This window comes from Macrotis lagotis, chromosome 5 (assembly GCF_037893015.1).
Source record: "Macrotis lagotis isolate mMagLag1 chromosome 5, bilby.v1.9.chrom.fasta, whole genome shotgun sequence".
Lineage (NCBI taxonomy): Eukaryota > Metazoa > Chordata > Mammalia > Peramelemorphia > Peramelidae > Macrotis > Macrotis lagotis.
Window position 1 is genome coordinate 30,262,140 of NC_133662.1, and position 13,550 is coordinate 30,275,689.

Genomic DNA, 13,550 nt, shown 5'->3' on the forward strand with positions numbered 1-13,550 from the left:
TAAACATAATCCTACAATTCTTGAATGATGTATTTTATTTTTTGTTCCTCAGTGTTCCTCATCAATTATATATTGTCGCCTATATGGATTCAAATAGTGGTGCAGTGGATAAAGTTCTGACCTGGAATTGGGAAATTAAAATCTGATCTCAAATATTTATTAGCTTTTGAATCTGAACAAATCACTTAACTTCTTAGTTTCCTCAACCATAAATGGGTAATAATACTCTTAGGGGTTGCTATGAGTTTAAAAATGGGACAATACTTATAAAGTATGTTATAAACCTTAGAGATCTATAAAATTCTATTATTTTTTTATTATTTACCATCTGCCACCCAATTATCCTCCACCTCCATGTCATATGCATTTAAAATTATTTGGAGGAGGATATGCCATTCATTGATGACATATAGCAAGAGCAGTAGAATGTTAACAAATAAAACTTTATGCCTCTGTTTTCATTGGAGGCAAGGGATCAACAAAAGAGCTTTGTAATTTCCTGTTCAATGAGACAGAGTTGTCTACCTTTACTTTCTGTACAAAATAGACATACTGATAGACAAGCTTTATAATATGCTTATCCAAACACATTTTGAAATCTTGGCAATAGGCATTCTTTATCCACTTAGTCTTTTTCCTGTATAGATAGGTAGGCATAAGCTCTTTTTAGTTATTATAGTACATGCTAATAGTTTCCAATTTTTCTTTTGAGAATTGTTCACATCTTTTGCACATTTGGGGAGTCAGCATAGCACATTTATGCATTTGCAAAGGTCAAACATAAAGTTATAGAACTCAAGTGTTATTAATCATAAAATTCATACAACTTCTCATCACTGTTGACATCCATTAGCTTGTCCTCATCTGTGTTTGATGATGAATCACTCCCTGTCTTCACAAGTACAGTTTTTACCACCTTCTTATCAATAATTCTGTTACTTGGGAACATCAAATTGAAGGGGGACTTCATCCATATTTGCAATCTGTTCCTACTCAAACTGATGTGTCTTCCAACATTGAATGACAAAATGATGAAATTCAAGCACCTTCTGCTTGTAGCTTTCAGGCATCTTTTGGGCAAGTCTGGTGCATGGATGCTTGTTTAGTTTATTCTGTTTCATGAGCCTGAAGCACCAATTGTGTCCTCCTTTGCAATCATTCACTTCTTTTTCATCAACAGTTCTGGCCTCATGCTGAACCAATTTTGTGGACATAGGAATTCCCAGTGTCCTTTTCTCTTCAATCCATATCTTCAATTCTCTCTCTAAATCAGGACATTTTGCTGACTTTCTGTAGTGATGTTTTCAGGAGGGTTTCTTCTTCCCATAACCAGTCTCAGATTGTTTTCTCATTCAAAGGAGGACCAAATTGATGTTCAGCAGCATTATTTCCATTCACTTCTGCAAATGGATCACTTAGAACTTGAATTTAACACTGTAAGAAAATCTTTTCTGAGCTGTTTCTATGAAGGACATGGCAAAATGTACCCCAATATACCCATTCCAAATGCAAAACAATGAATGCAAAAACAATCATGAAAAAGTGCAAAATGCAAATAAAAAATCAACAGCCACTATATAAGAAACTCTCAGTTTTTAGACCCCAAATTTTTCAAAAAAGGGTACATCTTATATATGGGACATACGGTATCCTCAGTCCTTTGTTTTGCTAATCATCTTTCCTTTAACTATGACTGTGAAAGTTGTTCAATTGTTTCCAACTCTTTGTGTCCTCATTTAGTGTTTTGCTAGCAAAGGTATTAGAGTACCTTTGTCTTTCCTTTCTCTAGTTCATTTTATAGATGAGGGAACTGAGGCAAACAGGTATAAATAACTTGCCTAAGGTCATACAGCTTGTAAGAATCTGAAATGAGATTTAAATTTAGGAAGATGAGCCTTCCTAATTCCACTTCACCACCTGGATGCCCCAAATTGTAAAAGTTGTTCTCATTCATTTTCTTCTTTTTGTGTGTAATATATCTTTTAATATATTTTGCGATAAGAAAGATGGAGAGAGAGAGAGAGAGAGAGAGAGGAGACATTTTGTTTTACAAAGCACTTTACAAATTTTGTTGCATTAAATCCTCAACACACCACCTTCCAAGGTAGTTGCAAAGATTAGAGGGTATATATATGGTCTGGAATATAGGAAATAATTAATAATTTTTGCCTTCCTTTAAAAATTAAACAACTAAGTCAGACAGAAAATAGGTTACTTCCCCAAAATCACGTCTCTAGTATGTGTCTGAGGTTGGACTTGAACCTATGTCTTCCTGACTTCAGATTCAAAACTCTATACACTGTGCCACCCAATTACTTCTATATTATCCATTTAAAAATTGTCTATCCAAGTATGAAACTAACAAAGGAAAAAGTATCTACATCTCTTATTCCAAAGTCACTTTCATTGAATGGTAGACATGTTTATTTTAATCAGTCAAATCCATCTTCCCAATCTCATTGAAATGAGTACACAAGAAAAAAAAACTCATTACAAACATGTATAGACAATCAAAACATATTTCTCCAATCATTATGGACTTGTTAATCTTAATTACTATTACTGAAAATCTTGACAATTATAAAGGTCTTCTTGGTTAAGAACATTCACCCTACTCAAGAAAAGTCTTGAAAACAGACAAAGAAAAATCCTTCAAAAGTTGAGCCTTATTCTATCCCTAAAGAAACTTCAAAAATTACATTTTAAAACATTATATTGTATTCCTTCTCTTATTTTTATTTACCAATTCCTTTTTTATCCTCTTCATTTCTGATCCAAATATTTTCAGACAATCTTCATAAGCAGAATAGAAAAAAAGTCAAAAATAAATCATTGGCTTTGGAGACAGCAAAGTGGAGGAGTGGGAAGGAAAGGATAACAGAGTGGAGGAGAATGAAGCAATGATTATCAACCCCCTCCTCCCTACAACTTGTAACTGGGACATTTTAGATAGTAATCTCCCTTGTACTAATGAGACACTAGGAAAACTGTGTGGGGTTCAATTCTATCTCTGCCAAACCAAAAAGAAAAGTGCCACATGTGACATCATAATATTGAATAGCTAAAACTCTCTGAAGTTTGTGAAAATAAAAAGAAGTCTAGTTTACACCCAAGAGTTAGAATTGCATTTTCTGGAAACTTTTCTGTGTGACAATTATTTTTCCTTCCCATCATATTCCAAAATAGAAGAATTTGTGAAGAAGAAACAGAACTTCTTCTCTGACAATGGAAATGGTATGGAGGCTAAGGAGAAATGAGACTTCATGCATGAGGAAGGTAGGTGGAGAAGAAAATAACAGAGTTGGAATAAAAGTCATGATTATGTATTTGTTATATCTATGGTTTGATGTTAATGGATATTGCCATTTTTTATTTGATCCAAATAAATTAATTTGCTTTCATTTTATTTAGGGATGCATGTGATTTCTAATGATTACCTCTCAAGAGGGTGTGTTTAAGGTAAGACCAGAGCTAACAGAATGTTGAATTCAAGACATCTGAGTGTACTCTTCGAAAAAAGATCTGGGGAGATATCCCCATAATAGATATGAGAATAACTTTTTAAGCTTTAAACTCTCCAACTTTAAACTGTGAATATCCCCTTAACCTAGAGTAATGATAATTATAAATAAAAGTTGAAAGGAAAATACTTAGATGAGCCAAAGGGTCAAGCAAAAATGACTAGAATCCTGCCACATTTCTCTCTCCATCTTAATTCAAAAGAATATAAAGAGTATTTTTCTAATTGGCTTGATCTATTTGTGAAAAATATTTTAAGTGTGTGACTTATTAATATATGCCATAGTTTCAAACCAAAATGGAAATCAAAGGTCACACAATCCAACCTTCTCATTTAACAGGTAAGGAAATTGAGGTCAGAAAGTCACTTGTTTCAAGTTGCACAGGTAGTAATTGATAGCATCTAGATTTGAACCTAACGCTTTGCCTGCACATCTAGTATTCTGCATTTTTAAGCACCCCCCAGAGATTGTATGCATAGAAAATCAAATTGAACACTTGGTACAATACTCTAAATAATTACTAAATCTCCATGCACTATCTTCATACCAAACCCTCCACTTCCTCTCTTCTCTAAAAGAGAATAAGAAACAAATGCCGCAGTCTGTGACATGCTGATAATTCAGGCTAAAATGGATTGGGGTTTTTCTCTCCCATTTCTTTCTTAATTATCTCAGAAACTGTTTCAACCCCCTGCTTTCTTTTTGGCTCTGGAAACCTAGCCAGACAAAACCTTCAACTAGTGACAAGCTTCTTTGATGCTCATAATTCAAAGTTCTATAGGAGCACAAAGGAATTAGATAGCCATAAGGGGGGAAATACAAAGTGGTTCATTTTTATTTAATTCCCCATGTTAATACTTAGATCCCTGGGAGTCATGATTACTAAAAGCCATTTCTCTTTCAAAATTACCAGCCCTCACTTCAGCATAAAATATTCTGCCCCCTCAAAAAAAATCAGTTTTTCCCCCTCAGCACATTGCCATTCAACATTAAGAAATGTCTACAAGAAAACAGCTGTATGAATTTAGATTGCTTTTTAAGTGCAAAAAATAAATCAAAGATTGGTCTGAGACAGTCTATAGACATTACTCGCAAGTTCATTACTGTTTCTTTTGCTTTTATCTCATGTTGAATTTTCTTTTGTGCTATGGGGTTCTTGATGCTTTAAAATACCACATTTACTTAACAAACAAAGCTCTAATCTTCCAGTTTTAATGACTTAACCAGGCTTTTTTAAATTATCTAAGAGTCACACCTGAAATTCCCTTTCATTCAAGCTAAAAGCTTTAAAAAGTAACAAAAACTTACTTTAAAATTAGTTTATTACAGTTACAAACAACATTTTGTCCTTGGAACAGGGAGGAGTGGAGAGAGAGAGTCCACAACTTCAAAATTGGTTCTGAAACTGTCTCATGTTTCTACTGGCTTTTTTTCTGTTTCTCTCCTAGCTGTCTCCAGGGACTGGACCTGCTGCTGAGAATATAAAGAAATGCTGAGTAATCTTTCTGATTTTCTTCATGAGTGTATTTTTTTAAATAAAGTTTGGTCAGCACAGAAGTGAGTTTTTTATAGTTTGCCCCTTCAACAAAAACATTCTAGCTAAATGCAGCAAAGAATAAATTTTAATAAAAATCAATTAAAATAGCTATACCTTATAGTGTTGATAGCATTATAATGGAGATTACACTGCAGGACAATTATTATTGGGATTCTCTCTTGCTTCAAGTTTTAGTTAACATCTTGCAAAATACATTTCATCAAAATAAAAAAATAATAAAAATTTTCTATGCTTTGAGTAATTCTTCCCAACAAAAAGAGAGTGATGTATACAAGGAGAACTAAATGAGTTAGATTTCAGTCTGTACACTGCTACTAATGATGATAGTGTTGGGATGTCATGTAATCTTTCTGAATCTCAGTACCCTTTCCTTAACTGTAAAATATAGGGTTGTCAAAGAACAATAATGATATACATACCCTTTGATCCAGCAATGCCACTATGGGGGGGGGTAACCTGAAGAGATCATGAAAAAGGGCAAAAATCCCACATGTACAAAAATACTGATAGCAGCTTTTTGCAGTGGAAAAGAATTAGAAATTGAAGGGATGCCCATCAAGTGGGGATTGACTGAACAAACTGTGTGTGGGGTGTGGGGTGTGTGTGTGTGTGTGTGTGTGTGTGTGTGTGTGTGTGTGTGTGTTTGATGGAATACTATGGTTTTATAAGAAATCATGAGGGTCAGGATTTCAGAAAAGGCTGGAAATATTTGCATAAATTGATGCTGGGTGAGATGAGCAGAATCAGAAGAACATTATATACACTAACAACAACATGAGGTGATGATCGACCATGATGGACTAGTTCATTCCATCAGTGCAATAATCAGAGACAGTTTTAGGGGATTTGTGTTGGAGAATGCCATCCATGTCCAGAGAAGTAACTATGTAGTTTAAATAAAAACTAAAGCTTATTATCTTCAATTTTTAAAAGTTGTCTAATGTATTAGATAATTTTGTTATCTCCAATGTCTTCTTTCTTCCTTTTGGATCTGATTCTTCTCTTCCAACACATTCAGATTCAATCTGTGCTTAACATGGCTGCAAATGTAAAACCTGTATCTTATTGCCTTATGTTGGGGAGAGAGGGGAGGGAAGGAAGGACAGAGAGAAAAATTGTAAAATTCAAAATCTTTAAAAGATTGGTAGAAACTACCACTGAATGTAATTGGATAAACAAATAACATATTTATATAATTAAAAAATGTAAAAATAAAAAGTATGTAATAAAATAAAATATTGGGTTGGAATAGATAATCTCCAAAGTACCTTCAGAGTTTATATAATTCAACTTATATTTATTATGTTCCTGCTATAAGTTGATACTATGCAAGGCAATGAAAATGGAAAAATTAAAATAAAATGATGCCTGCCTAGATGAGCTAAGATTATACCAAAGGATAAAGATATACACAAATAAATAAATTCAAGCTAGACAAAATATTTTAGTGATTGAACTAAGCATTGAAAGGAGCTAGAGGTCTAAAAGAAGGTATAAAGAGTAAGAATATTCAACACATTTGAGATAGCTTTTATAAAGTATGGAGACAGGAGAGGGAATGCCATAGATGGAGAACAGAAAATAAACCAGTTTGGTTGAGACATAGAGTATTTGTATTATGAAATCAGTTTGGACAGATTGATTAGTATCTGATTGTAAAAGACTTTATGTCTAACAAAAGAGTTTGCATTTTAAATTACAGTTTATCAGTCAGAAAAAAATGACCTTTCTATCTCAGTCCAAAGACCTCCCATATATATATATATACATATATAATAATTTATAATTATGTAACATATAATATAGATGCAGGTATGTAAATATATTTCATTTGTTGTTCTTTTTCTTTTTTGGAATTATACTCAGTGATATTGGGTAAGTCATGCTTGGCTGTAAACTTATATCCTTTGCATTCTGGAATATCTCATTCCAAGTTCTCCTTTTCTTTAGAATGTTGGTTACTAAATTAATTGTGATATTGATTGTAGCTGCTTGAATACTTGAATTCATTCTTCCTGAATGTTTACAGCAATATTTTTTGACCTAGAAGTTCTGGATTTTCTATAATATTCCTGGGAGTTTTGGCTTTGGAGTTTCTTTCAGAAATTGACCAATGGATTCTTTTAATTTGTTCTTGTTCCTTTGGTCTAAGAAATCTAGTCAATTTTTTTAAAAGATTTTTGAAATAGAAGTTTAAGAGCTTAGGTCCAGGTAATCCAATGATTGAAAAAAATGTCCTTAATATATTTGGAGATTAGTCTTTTTTTAATGTTTTTGCCACAAGACACTTAATATTTTCTTCTTTTTAAGTCTTTTAATGTTGTTTTAATATTTCTTGTTGCTACATTATTAGAATTTTCAAGGAGTTTGGTACTTGGGGTAAGGTTTCTTGGCCCAAGCTGTTAATTTCCTTTCAAATTCTTTCTTGCATATCTCTCTCTCTCATTTTATTTATTTAATGAGCAAACCTTTTTTAAAAACTCTTGATTCTTCTCTCTCAGGATTTAAATGTATGCTCAAGTTTTATATATACAAATTTTCCTTTTTGGTATTTCTTGTAAATGTTTTAGAATCATTCTTTTTCTGTGTTTGTGTCTCTAGCATTCCTATCATAATAATAGATTTTCATGGTATGATTATTTTTTGTTTGTGGATTCTTCCAATCTACTCCTGGACTTCAAATCTGATGTCAATGCCATGTTCAGCATACTTCTAAAAGGAAGATCTAGTCTGATCCTGTTTTTACTTTCTTGGCATATTTGTTATTGTGTTATTCAAGGTTTTCACTCATGTAGGGTACATATAAGTTTTCAGTGATCCAAAAATGCTCTGATCCAGGACAAAATCTGGTTACTATCTCTTTGGTCTAAGCCCTGCAAATTGATAACCAGGGTTTGAGTCTGAGAAACAATAAAATGTCCCTGGACTCAGTCACATCAGACAGCAAAAAGCCCTTCTGATTCATAGTGAAAAATTATAGGCTCCTTTTGGTCTGTTTCCTGCCTGTTATTTTTCTTCAAACTTCAGATTTAACTAGAAGTTGTAGCTGAGAATTTCCTTATAGGATCTAGTCATGCCATTGCTATTTGATTCTGAACTTACTACTTTTTCAGTATACAAACTTGGATTTGCAATTGATCTAACTCTGAAATATCACCTCTGGGTGAAGGTCCCTTCATCAGTTTGCCCTCAGATTTATGATCTGGAACTGAGTAATAAGCAATTAATATTTGGCACTGCTCCCACACCCTGCATGAAATTATGGAATCCAATCTCAGTGTAGGTCTGGAACACTTTCTTTCCCTAAAGCATAGTCCGTCTTTGTGCAGAATTGATCCTTGAGACCATATTCCTATTGATCATTGATTCCCAGTGTGTCTATAGGTCTCAGAGTCTATTTTCTTTGGCTAACCTGGGTTAGAAAAATAGCTCACCATACCTTTTCCTTGAATTTCAACTGGAGGGAGACCAACTGTTAAGTTCTAGTTCTTATGTTTCAGGATTATGCGGTAACCTTATGTGATCATTCCTCAAAAATATGAATTTTCAAAGTTAAATTTAGAGGCAATGACCATATAATTGTATTTCATTGGGTATGTGTGACAGCACTGTGAAGTGATTCAGTGGTAAATATCGGTAATTTGGGGTACTCTTAAAGTTGGCTGCGCTCCCAGGTATATGATTCCCAAGACAAAATGTCTATTGTGAGTAAATCTTTAAACACTTATACACATATGGATACAAAAATGCTGCAGAAATTCATCTCTCACTTATTTCAAATTCAGAATGAAAATGTTTTATAGGATAGGAACATCAAAGTGGTGCTCAGAGCTTTGAGGTGCTGGAAGGAGGGTCTATTTCATGGGAAAAAGTGAGGTAGTTGTGATACTAAGCAGAAGAAAAGGTAAGCAAACACTGAACCTAAAAATTTCAAAAGCACTCATACTGTCCTCTTACAGCTGGAACCCCAGTACTCATTATAATACTAGGTAGTTAATTCCTTTTTTATTCCTCTGAGTTATATATTCAAATCCTGCATTTAAACTTTTGTTTTAATGGCCATATTTTTCTGTCATACTCATATACGTTCAAAATAACAAAATTTATATGTGCATGCTCAAAAATACATGAGGAAAAGTGACTATGTGGACTTATTGGGTGAGGGATGGCAACCAGAGCCTTATCCATGATCAGCTGCTTTAAATATAGCCAACTCTCAAGTAGCACCCTTATTTGCTATCTCTGACCAAGGATTTATATTTATCACGGTTCCTAAATCCAAAAACAATAGAAGAAAATTTCCTGTCATTGATCTGCCAGCCTTTGTAGTATGAACTCCTCATTTGCTTTTAGAGAGACATGGTGTTGTGGAATATATTAACAGATGACTAATAGATTGGAATGGAAGAGGAATAATAACAAGTATCTACCTAAAGTATATTTACTGTAGATTCCAACAAACTAAATAATATCTCAAAGAGGCATTTTCATTCTATGATTAACTTCACATATATCATTTTGCATGAGATACTATTATTAACTGAATAATTTGGTCCATCTCAGTGCACATCTGATCAATTGTTAAGGGTCTTAGAGGCTTCAGTGGTCTCTCTTGTGATTAGCAGGGGCAGTCAGATAATACAAGGGATAGAGTACTGGACCTGAAATCAAATGTGACCACAGACACTAACTAGTTGTGTGTCCCTAAGCAAGTCACTTGACCCTGTTTGCCTCAGCTTCCTCATCTGTAAAATGAGCTGGAGAATGAAATAGCTAGCCACTCCAGTATTTTTTACAAAGAACCCCAAATGAGGTCAATAAGAATTAGACATGACTGAAATGACTGAACAATAAGTTCATTAAATACATTAGACTGCCTAAAAATGTAAGACAATTTAAAATAAACACACCTCATTCTCTTTGGATGTACACTGTCATCTCACAGAAATATCATGGTATATTTGTAAAGTCCAGATCCCTGTGGCCTCCTGTGGCATAGATTTAGTTTTCTATCCTCTTGTTGACATTCATCTTCTTAGAAAGTCAGGCTCTTGATGGGATCTTTTCCTCATTGGTGATTGGTATATATCTCTTAAACTCAGAAACTCTTTTAAAGAAATAATCTCTTAGGCTGGAAATTTATACTTCAGGTTCACAAATCTCCAGCTTATGCTCAGAAAAGGAAATAAAAGGGGAGAAATTCTTCTCATGACAGAAAAAAACACATACTCAGACATGTAGTAGCTATGAGACCCTGGACAAGTCACTTAATCCTATTTGCTTCAGTTTTCTCCTGGCTGGAGAGATAAATGGCAAACCACTGTAGTATCTTTGTCAAGAAAACCAAACATGTCATCACAAAGATTCATACACAACTGATCAAGATCAACAACAATCTTCTTTGTTACAAAGCTGATTGTATGTTTTCTCTGTGAATTTGACTGTGAGGTCTTTGGGTGCAAGGATAGGATTTTGCCTTTCTTTGTATCCCAAGTATTTAGAACAGGTGCCTGGCATATAATAGATACTTATTAAATGCTAGTTGACTTACTGAAAGAATAACTAGGAAATGAAACCCTTTGAAGACTTCCAGGTCAGTCAAGATGGCAGCACAAAGTTAGGAAGCTCCCAGACTTTTATCAGAACAACTTTAAAAGAAATGCAAACTCTGAGGAAAATAAAAAACTAAGTCATGGCTATTGTAAATGTCAATTCCTAAGGGAAAAGAAGTTTTATTCAGAAACTTCAAGGCTCCGAGTGAATCTCATAATTGATGAATTCCCAGAATTTTTAACCCTGACTTCCAAACTATTTGCCTTCTTGTCACCCCAACTCACTTCGGGCAGAAAAGATAAAAGTCACTTCAATGGCTAGTCCCCTGGGAACACAAACCCTTGAGCAATATCCTTGAGCTGAGGCATACCTCAGAGAGTATCTACATTAGTAATGAAATACAAGGTCCCCCAAGGACCATCATAAACATATTGTCTGTATTTCATTAGAAATACCTCCCAGCGCTCCTTTACCTTACACCATATTTCATTCTACTGCTACAGAATTAAATTGACCAATCTAGCAACACCAAGCAACTTCTAAAATACACCAAAGCATTTATTTTTTTAAAAAATCAAGTTTATTTTTAAAATTGATATTTATTTTTTCAGCATTCATATATTTGAATGATTATAATTTACATGTTTTTCTACTGCCCCTCTTTCTACACCATCCCCTCCATGACAGTCTAGTAAAAGCTTCACATGTTTAACATATTTATATATTAGTCAGTTTGTATATGAGGAATTAAGACTAAGGAAAATGAAAGGGAAATCATGGGATAGAAAGGAAAAACATGAGAAGTTTTTAAAAAGTGAACATAGCATCCATTTAGATTTTGTAGGGTTTTTTCCCCTCTAGATATGGATAGCATTGTTCAAAATAGGTCTCCTACAGTTGTTCTAGCTCTCTGAACTGCTGAGGGGAGCTGCATCCAGCCTAGTAGAACAATTCACAATGTTGTTATTGTGTACAATGTTCTCTTGGTGCTCCCTTCACTCAGTAACACATGGAATCCTTTCCACTCTTCTCTAAAGTCTAATTATATTTTTGTATAGAACAATAGCATTCCCTAATATTCATATACCATAATTGTTCAACCCTCCCTCAATTGATAACTATCCCTTCAAATTCTAATTCATTGCCATGTAAAAAGAACTACTATAAATATTTTGAATATTTTGAATATGTTGGGCTTTTCACATTTTTTATGATTTCTTTTTGATATAGACCTAGTATTGGTATTGCTGGATCAGAGGGTATGATCGGTTTTATTGCTCTTTGGGTATTGTCCCAATGTGCTCTCCAGAATGGTTGGACAGAGTTCATAACTTCACCAAAAGTACATTAATGTCCCAATCTTCCACAACCTCTCCAACATTGATCATTTTTCCTTTTTTGTCATTTTAGTGAATCTGATAGATATGAGAGAGTACCTCATAGTTGTTTTTATTAGCATTTCTCTAATCAATAATGATTTGGAGCATTTTTTAATATATATATGTATATATATATGTATATATACATATATATATATATTTAATTTCTTCATTTGAAAACTGCCTGTTGATATTCTTTGACCATTTATCAAGTAAGGAATAATTTGTAACCTTATAAGTTTAAGTCAATTCTCTATATATTTTAGAAATGGGACCTTAATCAGAACAATGGCTATGAAAATTATTTCCTAGTTTTATGTTTTCCTGCTAATCTTGACCTCATTGGTTCTGTTAGTGAAAAATTTTTAATGCAATATAATAAAAAATCATCCATTTTGCTTCTTATGTTGTACTCTATTTTTTGTTTGGTCATAAGTTTCTCTCCTTTTCATAGATCTGACAGATAGGTTATTTCTTGATCTTTTAATCAGTCTATGGTACCACCCTTGATGTCTACGTATCATACTCATTTTGACCTTATTTTTGTATATAGTGTGAGATGTGGGTTTATGCCTAGCTTTTCCCCCCCAATACTGTTTTCAGGTTTTTCCCAACATTTTTGTCTAATAGTGAGATCTTATCCCAGAGTCTTTGGGTTTGTCTAATAGTAGAATTCTATAGTCATTTATAGCTCTTTCTTTTGTACCTATTCTGATCCACTGGCCTATTACTCTATTTCTTAAACAGTATCATTTTTGATGACTGCAATTTTATAATATAGTTTTAGATTTGGTATAGCTAGGCCACCTTCCTTTGCATTTTTTATTCATCAATTATATTGATATTCTTAATCTTTTACTGCTCCAGATGAATTTCGATACTATCTTTCTAGCTCTGTAAAACAGCATGATGTAGCATGATGGGTATAGCAATGGGTATGGCAATGAATAAGTATATAATATAATTAGAATTGTCATTTTTATTGTATTTGCTTGACAGAACCATGAGGAATTGACTTTTATCCAGTTGCTTAGATCTGACTTTATTTGTATGAAAAGTATTTTGTTATGTTCATGGTTTCTGCGTTTGTCTTGGGAGGAAGATTTCCAAGTATTTTATGTTGCCTTCAATTTCTTTAAATGGAATTTCTCTTTCTATCTCTTGTCCTTGGGCATTGATGCACATATATAGATATACTGATGATTTAAGTAGATTTATATTATATCCTACTACTTTGATGAAGTTCTTATTTGCTTCAAGTAGCATTTTTAATTGATTTTCTAGGGTTCTCTAAGTATACTCATTTACAAAGAGTGAAGGTTTTGCATTTTCATTGCCAATTCCAATTCATTCAATTTCTTTTTCTTCTCTTATTGCTAAAGTTAGCATTTCTAATACTATGCCAAAAAATAGGAGTAATAATGGGCATCCTTATTTCACTCCTGATCTTATTGGAAATGCTCCTAGTTTATCCCCATTACATATAATATTTTGAAGGTTATATATAGATAGATAGATAGATAGATACTAACTATTATT

General features: G+C 33.4%; 1 long non-coding RNA gene across 1 annotated transcript; it reads left to right on the forward strand.

Annotated features, from left to right (window-relative positions):
* Positions 1-3,002: 3,002 nt before the first annotated feature.
* LOC141489657 (uncharacterized) lies at positions 3,003-5,223 on the forward strand. Its single transcript, XR_012468962.1, has 3 exons — positions 3,003-3,276; positions 3,412-3,459; positions 4,970-5,223. It is a non-coding gene; the product is annotated as an uncharacterized LOC141489657 (long non-coding RNA).
* The last annotated feature ends 8,327 nt before the right edge of the window (positions 5,224-13,550 follow it).